Here is a 6,609-nt window from a genome sequence, read left to right on the forward strand (position 1 = left end):
CAGTTTTTCTTTCCTTTTCTTTGTTTTATTCTTTGGCAATAAGAACATATTCCAGCTTTAATGTGGTAATTTTTATATTTAATGAATTAAAAATAAATAAGGATGATGATTAAACTATAATGAGATATAGATCTAAAACAGAGAGAAAACTTCCTCTTTGATTGCCATCACTTTTCTGATTGCTGCGGCTCCTTCATTGATTGGTTTGTTTTCCTAGTCAAAAGCAAGCTGTTTCTTATAAACTTATATTAATGCTGTTATCTGGAGATGGCTACATGTGACAAGAAAATGCTTTTAAAATCAAAAGTAAACTGCTAATAAAAATAATTTTCTTTACAAAGTTATTTTGGGAGGGGGTATAAAGGTAGGTGAGCTATTTCTACTCTGAAACCTGCAGTCACTGATCACATATGAGAGGGGACCACATGCTGACTGTCTTTTTTCATTCAACAAGTATTTATTTATTTGTCTGTTTATTTACTTACTTTTTCTAGTCTGCCTTATTTTTTTAGTTTATTTTTAATATATTTTTTAATCTTTATTGTTTAGATTATTACAGATGTCCCTCTTTTTTCCTCCCGATAGCTCCCCTCCACCTGGTTCCCACCCTACCACAGGCCTTTGCCACCCCACTGTCCGCATCCAATGGTACTGCAATGGAGAGAGAGAAACATTGATGTGAGAAATATTGATTGGTTGCCTCCTACACGCCACAACTGGGGATTGAACCTGCAACCGAGGTATGTGCCCTTACTGGGAATCAACCCACAAAGTTTTTGGTGTACAGAATGATGCTCCAACCAGTTGAGACTCCTGGCCAGAGCTTATAATTTCAGTAATTGATTTTACAGAGAGTGGAGGAAGGAGAAAGAGAGAACTATTGGTTGCCTCCTGTATATGCCCACAGCCAGGGATCAAAGTTGCAACTGAAGTTTTGCTCAGCAAACTATTTCTGGCATGAGAAAGTATATTTAATAATATAAGGTGCACCTGTGCCTCTACTACCAAGTTTAAAAAATACAATGGAATTGAAGTTTCTAGTTTATTCCTCCCAGATCTTATCTCCAATCTTCCTACTTACAGGTAACCTTTACTTTGATTTGGCATTTATATTATCATGCAAATTTTTATATTTTATCTTATGTGGACTTATCACCAAACAACATATTTTGCATGCATTAAAATTATATTGAAGATATACTTTATAATCATCTGGAATTTTTATTTTATTATGTATATAGAATATTTTATATATATATATTAATATTCATCTGATTTTTTTTTTATTGATTTTACAGAGAGTGGAGGGAGGAGAAAGAGAGAACTATTGGTTGCCTCCTGTGTATGCCCACAGCCAGGGATCAAAGTTGCAACTGAAGTTTGCGCCTTGACCAGGAATTGAAGCACAAAGTTTTTGGTGTACAGGATGATGCTCCAACCAATTGAGACTCCTGGCCAGAGCTTATAATTTCAGTCAATATTTTAAAATAAGTTATCCATATTACTACAAAAGGCCCTTGTTCTTTCATTTCAGTTGCTATGCTATGTAAATTACACAACTTCTTGATTTATTCTCCTGAATGGAAATTCAGATTATTCCCAATATTTTAAATATTATAAACAATGCTATAATGAACATTCTTGTACATGTCTCCTAGAGCACATATGGCCATTTTTCAGGGAAATGTAATTGTTACTTATTATGTATTGCATCTTCTACTTCACTAGAGAGTATGGAATTGCCCTCCTCAGGGGCTGTGCCAATTAACCCATTTGCCAGCAGTGAATGAGTGTTCCCTTTGCCCCACACCTAACCGTTAGTTATTGCTATTGTTTTCGCTTTTTCCAGTTTAGTGGGTGTGAGATTATAGGTGATTCTTGTTTTAATTTGCACTTACTAATTACTAATGAGTTTGAGCACTGTTCATATGGTATTGGCTTTGTGGGTCTTCCCTTCTATGAATTGCCTTAATTTATTATGACCTCAGCAAAACCTTTTAAATGTTATTTGTTTTATTTAATTCAGAATTTTTGTGTTTTGAAAAGGAAATGTTTTTCAGTATTTTGTTTAAATCTTTCTCTAAAATACCAATGCCTGGTTCTCATCCTCCACATTCTACTTTAAGTGTTATATGGTGAAACATTAGGGATTTTATGAACTCCCCAAGTAGTACTAAGTCCAGCAACATTTGGGAAAATTGGGATTAAGTTGGGCCTGGTTGCCAATGTCCCAGAATAGACAACTCTATTAGAGTCACACAATGTGTGTTTTTTCCTGTTTTGTTTTTTACCTTAACAGGTAGGGATTAGGTGAGAAAAGAAGGCACAAAAACTCAATTCCTCTAAAATACCAATGCCTGGTTCTCACCCTCCACATTCTACTTTAATTGTTATATGGTGAAACATTAAGGATTTTATGAACTCCCCAAGTAGTACTAAGTGCAGCAACATTTGGGAAATTGGGATTAAGTTGGGCCTGGTTGCCAATGTCCCAAAATACACAACTCTATTAGAGTCACACAATGTGTGTTTTTCCTGTTTTGTTTTTTACCTTAATAGGTAGGGAATAGGTGAGAAAAGAAGGCACAAAAACTCAATTGGCAAATGAAGGTGAAATACTTTGGTTTATTTCACAAAGTATCCTGTTGCCTTTGGGTAGATAGAGGATTTACTGCAATAATACTGAAGTACAATTATTTTGTACTCTGCCTAAGGTAGAAGAAATGTTTTGGGAAAGAGAGAAAGATGAGCCAGAAGCTATTATTGTGAGACTATTGAGTAACAAATTTGTGTGATAGCATGAATAGACTTCAAGTTGGACTGAAGTTTGGGCCTTCTATAGGGGAAGTACATCTGAGAATTGGAACTTTTTTCACTCCATTTCTGGCAGATAGAATAAACTATTAGTGCTGACTGACACAATTGACCAAATCAGCTCAGAGCCCAACTTTCCAGAAAAATTCTGCAGAGGAATTAATATCCACATGCAAATGACAAAGAGTCTTCTGCAAGGACCTATGGGATCCTCACCACTCTGCACCCACACCCCAACCCTCACAGTTACTGTCAATGGCGGCAGGCTCCCTCCTTGGGCTTCTGGAGGTTATAAAACTCCCTTCAGACTGAGATTATTGCTGTATAATTTGCTTAATGTAGAGATTGATGTTTAGAAAATTATAACCATTGTCTAACTTACAGGAACTCATATCATTTGCTCATGTCAAGTTGAGATATCACATGCCTGGTGATAGGATGAGCAGGGGTTGCTATTAGAACAAAATGAATTAAACAGATGTCATTGGACTGCATAGGTAATGTGAGTCTGGTACAGTAGAGGCTGGCCTGTGAAAGCCTAGCCAATCATACTCACTGATTCCAAGAGACGAGTTTAGCTCTGGGCTATAATTTATTCATTCCTATTCTCTTTGTTATTTTAGAAATTGTTGATATGCTTTAGTTTCTTATCTCACAATATTAAGTGCCCCCAAATAATAATAAAAAAAAGAAAAATCTGGCCTGTGTGATTTCATAATGTTCATTCCTTAATACTTTAAAATAGAAAACATTAATCATTATATTGTTTCAATATATTTTTTACAAAAGTTAGCTAATTATAAACTTACTGAAAATTGTAACAATAATACAAATAGGCCCCTTATATTGCTCAGCATGTTTCCCTTAATATTAACAACTTACATGACCATAGTACATTTATCAAGGACAGAAAATTAACATTGCTGCAATGTTATTAATTAAGCTGCAGATGTTTTACAAATTTCACCAATTTTTCCAATTAATGTCCTTTTTTAAATCCTAGGATCCTGCCCAGAATCCCACATTTTGTTAATTATTTATACTTAATCTCCTCCAGAATGTAATATCCAGAATCCCACATTTTATTATTTATACTTAATCTCCTCCAGAATGTAATAGTTCTTCAGTTTTTTTTATCTTTGCTTACCTTGATTGATGCTTTTGAGGAATACTCACGAATTGTTTTGTAAAATGTCTCTCAACTTGGAATTGTCTATTTGCTAATAATTAGAGTGAGATTATGCATTTTGGGCAAAAATACCACAATGATGGTGTTATATCCTTCTCAGTGCATCATATCAAGTTCTTGTGTTGTCAATATGCTTAATGAGGACTATAGTTCATTGAAAAATATAAAATTTCAGGTGATGGTTTGAAATAGTGAAATGTGCAAGATCATTTAATTGTGTATCATCTGAAAGGATAAAGGTTATGAGTGGTGTAATGTTGATACCACAGGGAACATAATGGTTAACAGTAATAATATTAATTACCCATACTACAGTCTGCTGTAATGTCATTCAACATAAAACAAAGAGATTAACTAAATGCTTCAAATGTGGCTTTTAAAAATTATTGTGGAAATGTGATTCAGCAAAAAAAAAAAAAAAAAAAAAAAAATTGCCATCTCTTATGCAAGAAAATACCTAGCAGAAATTACATGAAACTATCTTTCTTTTCCTTTTTCTTTTTTTTTTTTTTAGATTGTTGACACCATTACGGATATTCCTATTTTCACCCCCTAGTCCCACCTCCACCCTATCCCTGACCCGCCCCACCCCTCCTTACTTCTGGCCATCGCCACACTGTTGTCTATGTCTATGGGTTATGCAAATATTTTCTTTAGTTAATCCCTTCAGCTTCTTTCATCCAGCCTCCTCTCTCCCATTTCAGGCAGCTGTCAGTCTGCTCCTTATATCCATTCCTCTGTTTCTATTTTCTTCGTTAGTTTATTTTATTCATTAAACCCCACATATAAGAGCAGTGTGAGGAGGAGAGCAAGGCCCGCGCGCTGCTGCATCCCGCGTCCCGCCCGGATGTCCCGCCACCATCACCAACATGCCCGAGAGAAAGGCTGAAGGGGATGCTAATGGGGATAAAGCCAAGGTGAAGGAGGAACCACAGAGAAGATCCGCCAGGTTATCAGCTACACCTGTGCCTCCAAAGCCAGAGCCCAAGCCTAAAAAGGTCCCTGCCGAGAAGGGAGAGAAGGGACCCAAAGGGAAAAAGGGGAAAGCTGATGCTGGCCAGGATGGGAATAACCCTGCAGAACACGGAGATGCCCAAACAGACCAGGCACAGGAAGCTGAAGGTGCTGGAGAAGCCAGGTGAAGTGTGTGCATTTTTGATAACTGTTCTGGTGACTAGACAGTTTGAACTAGTATTTTTATCAAGCTTTATAAAAATGCAGAATTTTGTTTTACTTTTTTTTAAGCTATGTTGTTTGCACACAGAACTCTTCACTTGTTTTTTGGGGGGAAGGATATATAGTACTAATAGAATGTCTCCAAAGCTGGACTGACTGGGGTGGGGTAGGGGAGAAACACCTTCCCCTTCTAGTTTTGAGAAACTTCCTCTTGGTTCCTGGGAGGAGGGATTGCTTGATGTTGACACACATTAGCCACATTGGCACAGATACTTCGTCATGTGGGAAAACTAAAATTCATTTCTATGTCCCCCCTCCCCCACTTTAAGCATAGACTTTGGCTCTCTTAAGCCCAGAGATCTATTGGGACCTGACCCCCCAAAATTGATTTCCAGTATGTTGGGCCATCTGGGCTTTCTAGTGTCACCATTGAGGAGGCATCCTCAAAAGAGCAGCAGTTCCCTTTAGATTGTGGGTCTATGGATTGGTATTCTCTGCCATTTTCATTTCATTTCCTGAAAGCCAGGGTCGGCTTGTGAAAGGCTGTTAAACAACAGGCTTAATGTGAAATGTCAACCTTCACTCTAAACTCTCTCTGTTCAGAACATCAGACGAAGACCTCATTGGGTTTTATAGGGGCTTTCTGGTTTGGGTAGTTCATTGAAGAAAGGAATTTGAAAGTTGTATACTGTTAATGATTATCTTCCATGTCCTGCCTGAAATACCATGACTGTTCATGAAAAGTATCTTTAATACAGCTGGATACAGTTTGGCTTGGAAAAAAAAAAAAAACATTCCGCATATAAGTGAGATCATATTCTATCTGCCTTTCTCTGGCTTATTTAATTTAGCATATTAAATTGTAGGTCTATTCATGCTGTCGCAGAAGGTAAGAGTTCCTTTTTTTTTTATAGTCATGTAATATTCCATTGTGTAAATGGACCACACCATTTTATCTGCTCATCTACTAACAGGAACATGGGCTTTTTCAAGATATTGGCTATTGTAAATAATGCTGCCATGAACTTAGTGGTACATATATTCTTTGGAATTGGTGTTTTCTTATTGACTTTCTGCCTGGAAGATTTATCCATTGATGTCAAAGGGTGTTAAAATCCCCTACTATGAACTGTATTACTGTCAATCTCTTCCATTATACCCATCAAGATTTGTTTGACATAGTTAGGTAGTTTGATATTGGGTGCATAAACATTTACCAGAGTGATATCCTCTTGGTGAATTGCTCCTTTTATTATATGTACTGTCTTTCTTTGTCTCTTACTATGGACTTTGTTTTAAAGTCTATTTAGTCAGATATAAGTATTGCTACACCCAACTTTTTTTTTTTTTTAATTTCCCCTTTCATGAAATATCTTTTTTCATCCTTTTACTTTTAGTCTGTGTGTTTTTTTCTTTCTGGGGGGGGTGTT

The 6,609-nt window shown here is 36.5% G+C and overlaps 1 pseudogene; it reads left to right on the forward strand.

Moving 5' to 3' along the window:
• The first annotated feature begins 4,817 nt into the window (after nt 1–4,817).
• LOC102753028 lies at nt 4,818–5,145 on the forward strand (annotated as a pseudogene).
• Nucleotides 5,146–6,609: the final 1,464 nt, after the last annotated feature.

The sequence above is a fragment of the Myotis davidii genome, unplaced genomic scaffold, assembly GCF_000327345.1.
Source record: "Myotis davidii unplaced genomic scaffold, ASM32734v1 scaffold54, whole genome shotgun sequence".
Lineage (NCBI taxonomy): Eukaryota > Metazoa > Chordata > Mammalia > Chiroptera > Vespertilionidae > Myotis > Myotis davidii.